This window comes from Macrotis lagotis, chromosome 1 (assembly GCF_037893015.1).
Source record: "Macrotis lagotis isolate mMagLag1 chromosome 1, bilby.v1.9.chrom.fasta, whole genome shotgun sequence".
In the NCBI taxonomy this organism is placed as follows: Eukaryota; Metazoa; Chordata; class Mammalia; order Peramelemorphia; family Peramelidae; genus Macrotis; species Macrotis lagotis.
The window spans coordinates 25018348-25031400 of NC_133658.1; the positions used below are offsets into that span (position 1 = coordinate 25018348).

The following is a 13053-nucleotide window of genomic DNA, read 5'->3' on the forward strand; positions in this document are numbered from 1 at the left end:
ATGGATAAAGCTTGGACCCGGAGTCAGGAAGATCTGAGTTTAAATTTGGCCTCAGACATTTACTAGCTATATGAGCCTGGGTAAGTCATTTAACCTTACCTGCCTCAGTTTCCTCATCTGCAAAATGAGCTAGAGAAGGTAATGCCAAACCACTCCTCTATTTTTGCTATGAAAGTCTCAAATGAGGTCAGGAAGAGTGGGACAAAACTGAAATGACTGAACAATAGTAGCCTCCAACACCTCCCACTAAGCCCAGCACAAGCCTTCTTCATAGATTCTGGTTGATTGTTAGGATGGTTTTGACAGCATTCCTAAGATAAAATGTTTCTTTTTACCCTCATCTGAATATTTTCCATCACATTCTCTTCTTCAAGTTTGTGTATGGCCTTACGGATTCATAAAATAATAACCAGGGCAGATACTTTTACAGGGTGTCCCAAAAATCTTTGGGCAGTTACACACTTTTAATAGCTTAAAATTTCGGGCAGATTTCTGTGACACCCTGTATAACCCTTTACAGTCTGAAAAAAAGACTATAAAAGGACTTCATTGGATCTTCACAGCAATCTAGTTAGGGAGTACTACAGGCATTATCATCCCACTTTTAATGATTAGAAAATTAAGCCTCTCTGAAAGGTTAAATGACCTACCAATCCATTATTATGTATGAGGTGGGTTCAAATATAGGAATGTTGACACCAAGTCTGCTCAGCCATAATGTATACTACCTCCATATCTTTTAGCTGGGTTGGTTTTGTAAACTCTTTTAGGAAAGAATCATCCATATCTTCCATCTGGCCTCTTGGTCTATAGTCACTTCTTTAAAATTGCTTGTTTTTTTTTTAACCCTCCTTCAAATGTTATCTGCCATGCTTTCTCCACACAGGTTCACATCATAATCATATATGATATTAATATCATGCTTTAAAATTACAAAACACTTTATATATTTTCTCATTTGCTTCTTATGGAATTCTTGTAAGGTGACACAGAAGTTATTATCCTCATCTTATAGAGACTGAAACTGAGATTCTGAGGGAATATGAGAAGTAAACATGGATGTCAGATTTCAATCCAAGTCATTTCTCATTAGTGATCCAGTTTTCCACATCATACTATCTCTAATCTTTCTGAGATAATATCTGAAAAATTCTTTGTCAACTTTACAGCATATATAAATGCTAGCAAATATTCTACGTTGACTTTTTGTTGTTGAAATCATAGGTCTAGACATCATTTTCACCTTCATCATCACCTCATCACCATCACTTTGACTGTCATCACCACCGCTACCATAATCATTATCACCATCACCTTCATTGTCATCATCATCATCATCACCATCTTCATCATCATCATAATGATAACAAATGAAAGAAACAACATGATGTAGGAAGGACAAAAACATGTGTTATACCCTTGACAAATGACCATTTCTCTCTAATACTGGGGATGCCTGTAGCTAACACATAAAAGCTGACAAAGGCAGTAGTTTATTGCTGATGACTGAGATTGCCTTGATCCTAATATCAATCATCTTTACTATTGGAGGAAGGGAAGAAAAGCCAAGGGAGGTTGGTATTATAGCAAGTGGCATACCAGATCTGAATTCAGCTGTTTCCTGGTTTTTAAGAAAGTGAGCTATCTTCCCTAGAGGAGTCTTATATGCTGGACTGGCCTGCAGATCTTGCTGCCTGTGATCTGAGTCATGGAGAACACTGGAAAAGATTGAAATGGGTGAATCCATATCATAAAGTCAGCAACACTGAGTCCTAGATGGTGTCATGAACCCTTTCATTTATCCAGAGTGTGTCAGAGTTGGATAAAGAAGAACCCAACAGCCTGATAATATGGGGCCTAAACAAGATTATATTCTCCATGCAAAGAATATGTCATAAGCAAATTTTAATATGAATCTTTAATGCAAGAATATAAATATGTAACTCTCATTATGAATTGGTGAGGTGGGACTTTTTACTGTTTGCCTTAGTTTCCTCATCTGTAAAATGAGCTGGAGAAGGAAATAGCAAATTGTTCCAGTATCTATGCTAAGCAAACCCTAAATGGATCAAGAAGTGTCAGACACAACTGAAAAACAATTGAACAACAGCAATAGTGTAAGACTTTAGTTAATAATGCAGTCTGGCTGAGATGTGGAGTGACTGAGAGGAATTACTATATAAAGAATTGGGAAAGACTGTGAAGGGTTTTAGGAGTTAAAAAGAGAAGTTTTATCTTCCAGGGAATGCGGAGCTATAGAAACTTTGTGCTTTAGGGATGACATTTTAGCAGCTGTGTGGTAGATAGTTTGGAAACAGGAGAGACCTGAGGTGGAGAAACCAAGAAGGAGGTTCCTGAAATAGTACAATTGACTAGCATTGAACTACAATGGCTATATGAGTGCAGAGAAGAGGACAGACATGGGTTGTTGTGGTATCCTGGAAAGAGTGCAGGAAGACCTAGATTCAAATTCACCCTCTCATGGTAACTACATGTGTGACTCCGGATACATAATTTCTGCACCTCAGTTTCCTTATTAAAATTAAGAGGCTGTACTTAATGACATTAAGAAGTCACTCTGGTCTCAAACATAAGATAGCAAAATCAAAACATTGAAACTGATTGGATCTGAGTGGTGAGGAAGAGAGATTTCATGATGATTCTAATAAGGGAGTAAACCTGGGGAACTGGTAGGCTGGGATGCATAACTGCTATAGGGATAGCAGCTTTTGAAAATTTTGTTTTATTTGGTTTTAGTTTTGGGGAAGAAGATGATGAAAAATTTTTTCATTATGTTGGGTTTTATATCCCCATGAGATATCCAGATAGAGATGTCCAGTAGGACCAATGGAGACATGGGGCTAGAATTCAGACGAGAGAATGACTGAGTATGTAGATTGAGTATCATGATATAGAGATACAGAGAACATGTGGGAGCTATGTTTAGAGAGGAAAATTAAGAGTAAGGGTGACAGTGAAAGTGGGAGAGAGTGGGAGGCAAACAAGGAAGGAGGCAGAGATGAGGAAATAGAAATGAGAAAAAGAGATGGGGGAGAGAGAGGAGAGGGAGAGAGAGGGAGAGAGGGAGAGAGGGAGAGAGGGAGAGAGGGGGAGAGAGAGAGAGAGAGAGAGAGAGAGAGAGAGAGAGAGAGAGAGAGAGAGAGAGAGAGAGAGAGAGAGAGGAGATGATGATGATGATGATGATGGTGGTGGTGCTTCTGGTGGTGGTGGTGGTGGTGATGAATGTGAAGGAATTGTCAAACAAGAGGGAAGAGAACCAGGAGAGAGCAATCCCATGAATGCCCAGAGAGGAGCAGGTGGTGCTGAAGGTTGCACAGAAATCAAGAAGGCTGAAGACTGAGAAAAGACCATTGAATCAAGCAACTAAAGTGTCCTTATAACTTTGGAGAAGTTTCAGTATTGTTTTTCTTCTTTCTTTCCTAACTACTCATTTAACAATAAAAAGAAGTAATAAATCATGATATTTTAGTTTCCTGTCCTAGGACTTTATCATACTTGGAGATAGTCTCAAGGTTTCTTTTGATGGTATCAATCATCATTCTTGGATCTGAACACCAAGCATCTTCACCTTGGGGGAGTTAATCTATAAAGTTTGGGCATACCCTGGGGCTAAGATGTCCTGATTGGTGTGTGAATGCCCCTAATCCATTATATCTAGCTAGCCTGACCATGCTTCAAATCACTAGGAACTACCCAGTGTGGGTATCATATTATTTACTCTGTGCCTTAACCATATTCTGTTCTGTTCTGTTATTCTATTCTGTTCTATTATTCTATTCTAATTTCTTTCTATTCTTTTATTCTATATTTTATTCCATTCTGTTCTGTTCTGTTCTATTCTTCTATTCTGGCCTTGTCTAGTCCAGTCTAGTCTAGCATGAGTCTGACTTTGGGAATGTAATTCAAGAATCATTGCTACTAGAAATAGTGGGTTGATTTACTGCTTTATGTGAAGAATATAAATATGTAATGACTACTATGTCTAGGTCCTGGGATAATTACTTTATATTTATCTCATTTGATCCTTAAAATAACTCTTTGAGGTAAATGCTATTATCAATTATCATTATTTTACCAATGACGCAAATAGAATTTAAGTGACTTCTCCAGGGTCACACAACTGGAATATGCTTGAGGCTGGATTTCAATTCAAGGTTTCCTTACTGTAGACTACATATAAATTGATTTTTAATTGATTAACATTTTTAATGGAAAAAAAGGAATTCATTCTAAAATCCTAAATCCTAAGAAATCTGGGTTTACTGTAAGCCGTAAATAAAATGATTTCCTAAAGAATGGAATTTAAATTTGCCTTTGTCATACTACAAAGAATCAGAATTATTTGTTTCATGTACTGTTCCCCCAGTTGCCAATTGCTCATCCCTGTGACTCCCCAGACTCAAACTTCAGTCTCTAGTAACTATTCCCCTATATGTATTATAGTTGCATATTAGAATGTAAACTCCTTGAGGATAGGGAATGTCTTACCTTTATTTTTGTATCACTACACTGTCTTGTACAGTGTCTAGAACATAGTGGACACAAGAAATGTTTATTCATTTATTCACCTGTATGAAATAACCCGAATGGTATCACGTGATATTGGGCAGGAACAAAAAATCTAAAGAATTTCTTGATTATATTCTGGACATTTAATGCAAGACTCTTCACTTAACCTTATGGGCCATGTGAACTTTTTTTGGGGGGGTGTAGCTAAGCATCCCAAACTGTAGCTTTGCCTATGGTTGTAGTTGAAATGTTGTTTCGCCAAAGTTCAGAGAAAGACCCAAGTCTCTCTAAATGGGAGAAGTTTCATGCCTCAGTCCCGATGATGGTTTCTCTCCTTTCCTTTCTCTTCTGTGCTTACTATCCCAATCACTAAGCGTTTGATCCTCATTTCCATTCTTTCCCACCCAACTTCCTCAGAATGTTTTATTTCCTGGTTTTCTTCCCAGATGGCCCCCCCCCCCATCTTCTCTAGGGACTTTTCATTTTATATAATAAGCTAGAGACATAAAGGCATTCCTCAAGCTGTTTCAAGATTGTCTCATTTTACACACACAAAATTGACAAGTGCCTCCAGCAAGGAAGCAAACATAGCCCTTATCCAGATGTTACTTGGAATAGTTTCAATATCTACCAGATAGCATTGTTTTCTATTTTCAGTTCTGGATCCTTCATTAAAAAAGCTCATCTATCATACCACTTGCCTTTTTAATGAATGAGGAAGAGGGCAGTAGGGAAAAAAGATAATTTGGGACCCAAAACTTTCAAAAATAATGAATGTTAAAAATAATTTTTTTAAAAAAATTGAACTTTTTAACTATCTTCTAGTACTTTCTTGTATTTTTCCTGCTCAGTTGGGTTTTCTCACTTCTCCTTTGAGCAGATCCTAGACAATGCACCAACATTAGCCCAGATAGTAAAGATAGCACAGCTAAGTGGTGCCATGGATAGAGTACTGGATTTGGAATCAGGAAAATTCATCTTCCTGAGTTTGAATCCAGTCATAGATACTTATTAAATGTGTTATCCTGGGCAAGTCACTTAACACTATTTGTTTTAGTTTCCTCATGAATAGAAAACTGAGCTTTTAGTCATCTTTCTGAGTTTGAATCCAGCCATTGTCACTTACCAGCTATGTGACCCTGAGCAAGTCTCTTAACACTGTTTACCTCAGTTTCTTCATCTATAAAATGAGCAGGAGAAAGAAATGGTAAACTACTCCAATATCTCTGCCAAGAAAACCCTAAATGAGGTCATGAAAAGTTGGACCGAACTGAAATGTCTCAGCAACAAACCATCAAAATACCAACATTATCCAAATATCAAACAAGATAACCTCAAAATGAATGGGCTACTATCTCTCACAATTTCTCATCGTTTCTTTGTCCTTTTGTAAACTGTAAAGTATTATATAAAAGCAAAGCTGTCTTGTAGTCAAAAAAGACTTGGGCTCAAACCATGTACAATGGAATGGAAGAAGCATTTATATAATGCCTACTGTGCTAGAATAATGAATAACTGGGCTTAGTAGTTGGAGTTGTAACAGATAAAGCTCTTGACTTGGAATAAGAAAGATCTGAGTTCAAAGTTCTCTAATCATGGGAAACTCATTTTAGCTTTCGGTGCTCTAAGAAATAACTAACACTGAGTTACTCAGACTTTGATGGTATCAGTAGAATGTGTTTCCATGCAATGATGAAGCCAGTGGTCTGGTCCCCCCCAAAGAAATCAACCTTGTAATGATTCACTTGACAGGCTATCTCTGGAGAAGATGTCTCTAAGAGATTGTTTTTCTGATCTATCCTTCACATTATGAACTCCTTTTTGGTCCAACCTGATTCACAGACATCTAGAAAAGAGATGTTGGGTGAACAGTTATCAAAAACATGTTTTGGCTGCTGAGAAGATTAAAAATCTATTGATTTCTTTCCTTAACCCTTCAGTTTCCAAGGCTATACATGTTACAAGACCAAACTCTTCTTTATGGTTTTCCAAATGTATGGAGTCTTCAATGAGTAACTTTAGTTCTACTTTCTCTGATTATCCCAACTTCCAGTGACCTTTTCCTCTTTCCCCTCCTCTGACTTTCACCTATGAAATCCTTTATTATCATTTATCTTTTTAAATACCTAATCTTTTTCAATGAATTAAAACCCATTAAAGACAAGGCATCTAATACGATGCCTTGAATATAGTAGGCTCTTCATAAATGTCTGTTGCATTAAATCCCTTCATCTTGGAAATCACCAAAAGAACCACCAAAGGCAGGGAAGATGTTGTACCTATATTTGAACTATGCCCCTCTCACAGCTAACAGAATACTAGTATACACAGGTACTCAGAAAACATTTGCTGCTGATGTTGCTGAAGAATTAGATCATGTTTTCAGAGAAAATGGACCCTGTTTACTTTTGACATGATTTTTCAGGGTATAGAGAGTAGAGCTAAGAAATGGCTCAGAACTGCCATCTGGGAGGTTTTCTTAGTGAAAAAAGATGATCAGATACATGATTATCCCTCATGCCATGGCTGTACTTTATTTCTCACTGCTCACCAATCCCTGGCTTCCTTCGAAGCTCACATCAAGCACCACCTTCTATTCCAGGTCTTCCCTGGTCTAGTGTTTGTTTTTTTGGCAATACAATGGGTTTAAGTGACTTGCCCAAGGTCACACAGCTAGGTACTTATTAAATGTCTGAGGCTACATTTGAATTCAGGTCCTTCTGAGTCCAGGACACCACCTGACTACCCCATGATCTTCTCTGGTCTTAATAGCTAATAGCCCTTCCCTTTTCCCCCAATCCTATTCCTTCAGGGGCTAATTCAAGCCCAATTGACTGCACCTGCCACCCTCTTCTCTCTTCCTTGATTGGAGAATTGTAGCATACCAATGCTCCCTTTTTAGAGGGTAGGCCTTAGTTTCTTGGGCACACTTCACTCTACATCTGCTGTTCTGACCGGTGTTCTCTTCTCCCACTCCCTTTGCTGCCTCCTTTTGTGTAAGTGTCGCTCCCTGCCCCCATTAGATTGTAGGCTCCTTAAAGGCAAGGCTTGTTTTTCTTTTCTTTTTTTTTTTATTAATCCTATCTTCAGTGCCCAGAATTGGCAGGATAAGATGCCAGACCCTGAGGTCATTTTTTGAGCTAAACTGCCAAGCATTCAAAACATTACTACAGAAAGTACACCTATGATGGGTTGGCCATGTGGTTCATATGCCAAGCATAGGCTAGCCAAAAACTATTTTATGGAAAATTTACACAGGGAAAGTGCTCACAAGGGGTGTCAGAAGAAGTGATCCTGAGACACCCTGAAGATCTCTCTTATGAACTTGGGAATTGATAATGATATTGTTCTGGTCTTCTTTGATTATGAAGGACAGGGATCAACCAACCAACCATTGATTGTATCTTCAATTAGCACAGTGTTTGTGTGTAGTATGTGTAGACACATAGTATATGATTAATACTATTTCTTGATCGAATTACTTTGTCAAATTTTTAAGCACTTAAATGAGGACACATTGTTTCCTCCATTAGACGGTAAGTTCCTTGAGGGAAGGCAGTGTCTATTTTTCTCTTTGTATTCCCAGCATCTAGCATAGTGTCTGGTACGTCATGGCCATTTAAAAGATATTTGTTGATTAATTGTATCTGTAACAGCCGATGCTTTGGTGAAAGCACTTTGCAAACGTCTCTCAAAAGCCCTGCGAGGCGGATATTCCTGGTATTATTATTCTTGTTTGAATTTATACCAAGGGCCACTCTATAGATTGAGCAGGTTTCTCAGATTTCATGGACCTTTCTGGGGAGTTGAGGGAAATAGAGTTTATGGGAAATAGAGAAAAGTCATGCTCGTTTGTACTTTTGCTGAGTAAAGTGATTGCTTATGGGAAATCTCAGGCTCCAAGCTGCCCAGTGCACCAAATGAGGACACTGGTGCTTAACACAATGGCCAGCCCGAACTAAGAGATCTCTGGAGCTTGGAAGGCCCTTGGAAGCTGTCTAGTCTAATAGCCTTGTTTTACAAAGGAGGAAACTGAGGCCCAGGCATGGGCCACATATGAGTCAGGTTGCTTGGAAATGGCAGGGTTTAGTGGCTTGCCCAAGACCACACAATTAACTGTCAAGTACCTGGGGTTGAATTTGAACTCCTACCTCCTGACTCTAAGGCCAGTGCTCTATTCACTGTACCACCTAGTTTCCCTAGAGAGCCAGACAAAGTTAAGAAGACCTGTGTTCAAACCTGCCCCAGTCACTACCGAATGCTGTGTGACTCTGTGTAAGTCATTTAACATCTCTAATGTTCAGGTTCCTCATCAACAAATGGAGATGATAACATAGCACCTACCTCCCAGAGTCTCTGTGAAGATCATAGAAGATAATAATAAAGTGCTTCGCGAATTTTAAAATATTCTTTCCGTGGAACCTCATCCTCTTTGGCCAAGGTCAGAAGCAGGAATTAATCCTAGCTTCTCTGATTAAAGAGCCCTGTTTCTAGATAGTTTTTACTTGTTGGGGTAATGGGATTAAGGTCACACAACTAGTAAATATCAAGGGTATGAGGTTGGATTTGAACTCAGGTCCTCCTGACTCTCGGGCTCTGGCCACTGTACCACCTAAATAACTAATAGCTAAATAACTAACGACACTCCCTGAATAACTTTAATAAATGTGAGTTGAAGCACACCCACTGAAACCCTTGGGATAATGTAATCTCTTATACCACAGGTGGGATTATTTTGTCTTTGTCATTTGAATTCTGCTGATAGCTGATCCAGGTAGTGGTCTCCAGGTAGGAGAGCCCATCCTTTCTTTCTCCCGCTGAACCCTGCCTCTGCCCTGTAAACCCCAAGCAGTAAGACTGCCTGTTAGAAAGGAGACCCAGAGGTGATGGAGAAAGGGAAGGGGTGAGGGAGAGCTAAACTCCCAGGCCAAAGACTGCAGATAACTGTGGAGCCAAGTGAGCAGGGACAGGGTGATTAACAGCTATATTCTGGCAGAGCTAGTGGAGAACATTCTGTTGACCCTTCCCTAGGGCTTCAGGCCCAATACTGCTGATAATTCACAGAGAAGGGTGGAAATGTCAAACCCATATCCCACTGCTCCAGACTTTCGGGTCAGTATCAGAGAATTCTGGCCTACTGATCTTTCTTTGCTTTTCATTTTTCCTTTAACTTAAGTGAAATATGCAGAGCTCCTTTCCAGCCTTCAGAGTCCATATGGTCATGAACAGGGTGAATTCCTGCTTCCCATCATTCTCATTCAGCAAACTCCAATCCCACTCTCAAATCATTTCTCCTCCTTGGGGAGATGGAGACTTGGAGTAGAATGGACCTCAGAGGTCATCAGCCTCAAAATTCTCATTTTACAGAACCCCAGAGGCAAGGTGAAAATTCAATCTCAAATAGCTAGTAACTAGCAGGGCTAGATTTGAACCCAGATCTTCTGACTAATCCAGAAATCTTTCCCCTCCACTGTAATTATTTAAAGTAATTTAGATACTTCCATAAGACCTGAAAATCCTTTGTGTGAGATTCCAGGGTTTTTTTTTTTTTGACCTACTGTTTTCCAAATTTGGAGGACAATAGAATCCATATGTTTATAATGTGGGATCTCTGAAAGCAAGTGACTTTTTTGAGCAATAAAAAAAATCTTTGGAGTCCCTTCAGTCCCTCTCCCTTAAATATAAGAAACTGTGTATTTTTATTCTATATTCCCACCTACTTGCAAAGATAGTTTTCAACATTTATCTTTTTCAAGCTTTTGAGTTCTGCATTTTTCTATCTCCCCTTCCTTCCACCTCTCTCTCCCCAGGGCAGTAAACAATCTGGTTAAAGTTATACATGTGCAATCATGTTTAACATATTTCCATATTTGTCATGTTGAGAAAGAAGAATTAAAGCTGGAGGGGGAGAACCACGAGAGAGAGAGAGAAACAACATAAAAGAAGTTTTAAAAGTGAATATAGTCTGCTTTGCTTTGCATTCAGACTCCATATTTTTTCCTCTAGAGGTGGATGGCATTGTCCATAGTAGGTGTCTCAGGATTGTCCTTGATCTCAGAACTGTGTGAGGAGCTGCCTCCATCAGAGTGGATCATTTCACAATATTAATGTGAACAATGTTCTCCTGGTTTTGTTGCTTCACTCAGCATCCGAGACTGTGTAATATGAAGAAAAAAATATAAGACTAGAATCTAGAACACCTGAGTTTTTGCCCAGCTCCAATTACTGTGTGAGCTTGCTCAAGTCATTTTTATCCTTGCACCTCCAAGGGAGTTGGACCAGATGACTTTTTGCTTCCTCTAAATCTCAATGATAATATGAGCAAACTGTTTTGTAAACTGTGAGATATTATATCCATCGAAGCTATTACCTCCTCATCTTTATTTTTGTAAGGCAATGGGGTTAAGTGACTTACCCAAGGTCACCCAGCTAAGTATTGTGTCTGAGGTCACATTTGAACTTGGGTCCTCCTGACTCCAGAGCCAGTGCTCTATCCACTGTACCACCTAGCTTGCCCCACTCCTCATCTTTTTCAATGGGGTTCAGATAGAAATAGTCTCAAGACAAGCCACCAACCATTTCTTTATATTGAATATCTGACAAATGCTTTATGTAGTTGGATAAAATCATTAGGACCTAAGCTCTTCCTTCCTAGGCTCACTGAGAACATCCATCATATACCTCCAGGAGACAATGAGATGATGGGGACAGTGGTACTTGTCTCTGCAGTTCCCTTTTCTTTCTTTTTTTTAACCTTTTCTCCTCAGTCTCTAGCTTCTGAAATGCTTTCATTCTATGTTGGTTGATGGACTGAGTATTCAGAATGGTGATGTCTACCAAAAACCTCCCTCCTAAGTTCTTACCGATTAGTGTGATGTCAGGCTGTTGTGGGCAGCCATTTGATCTCTCATTATGGTCTGCTTTCAGGACAGTTTATTGGTTGAATTCTCCAGCATAGTCTGAGGTTTGTCTTTGTAGCATGAGGATTTGTCATTTGTCAATCCATGAAGGATAGCAAACATTATTTATAATTCCAGTGGCCAGGGGATGTTTTGCTTGGTGTTTGGGAGATGCTAACAATTTCCAGCTTGTAAGGGAAATATCACCCAATTTCTTTCATTTCCTTGAATAATTTGCATTTATCACTAAGTCCAGACTTCTTAGGGATGATAACACTTCGGATATTCTGGTGGCAGAGATCTGCGCTTGAACGACTGTCTTTAATACTTCTGGCTCCAATAACCTTGGCTACAGATTCTTGCCACCAGTGGAACAATAGGATTTCCCAAACTCCTCCCCTTAGTCCATTCAATACTAAGTTGATTTCTAAGATCTTTCAGCTCTTCAAGCTGGTGACTCTAGAATATTCCTGCCAACACACTGATGGCTCCCTTTGCAGTCTGCCTATAATGATGTGTCAGTTATTTTGGCATGAGGTTATATTCGGTTTGGCAGGCTGTCTCATTCTCTAATGATTTCACATGTGTGGATTTTGTCTGCTCAACACTACTAGGTGTTTCTAGCCAGGAGAGGAGTAGCCCCTTCTCAATCTCCTTATTCCTGTACAAAAGGACACCTTCTAATTGGCACACATTAGGTCTGATCAGCACATAGTAGGTGATCCATGCTCAGAAGGTGATGGTGAAAATTTGGTGATTTGAATGAAGTATTTTTTAGTTCTTTTATAGTTTTTTTTTGCAAGGCAATGGGGATCAGTGGCTTGCCCAAGGCCACACAGCTAGGTCATTATTAAGTGTCTGAGGCCAGATTTGAACTCAGGTACTGCTGAATCCAGGGCCGGTACTTTATCCACTGTGCCACCTAGCCACCCCAAATTATTTTAATTGTACACACATGCTCAGACAATTTCCAGAATTAGGGGATAAAATTAGACTAGTATGATACTGGGTCAGCCACCCAAGACAGGAGTTACTCTTACCTTCAGGGACCTCCTGGTCTGATAAAGGAGGCATAGTCTGTCCTCTCAGGGACACAGAAGAGGGAAGTACAACCCTTGACCTCAGGGAGGCTCTGATCTCATGCTTGAGACATAATTTCTGCTCTCAGACAATTCTAGTGGGAGGTGCTGGGGTCTCTGGTCTGATGGGAGGGGGATTAGACCCTAATCCTTGACCTCCAGGGCTTCCTGGTCTGAAGTACGACTTCTGGATGATTAGAAACCAATGCTAACCCTATGAATCTAAGCTTTTATGGGTCTAGGGATGAAGGGCTGCCTGGAGGAGAAAGCTATGGGCATTTGAGGGGCTTCTGGATTTCTGGAGCAAAAGTAATCCCTTTGGCCAGGCCAGGAAATGGTAGGGGTAGATGCAGAATTAGGGTGGGTGAAACCAGGGCAGTTGGCATGTCCTGGTGTTTCAGGCCTGAAGCCTGGGACTGTCATTGAGTGCCTCACGCCCTTAGTTTCCCACAATCTGTCCAGGGCTTGAAGGCCACTGGCTTGGTCCTTTGGGACCCCCTGGCACCTGAAACAAACAGAGAGCATCATGGAGAAATCTCCCATGA

At 39.8% G+C, this 13053-nt stretch overlaps 1 protein-coding gene across 1 annotated transcript in view; it reads right to left on the bottom strand.

Annotated features, from left to right (window-relative positions):
- The window catches only part of ADRA1D (adrenoceptor alpha 1D), a 62371-nt gene that overhangs the window by 24480 nt on the left and 24838 nt on the right, over window positions 1–13053 (bottom strand).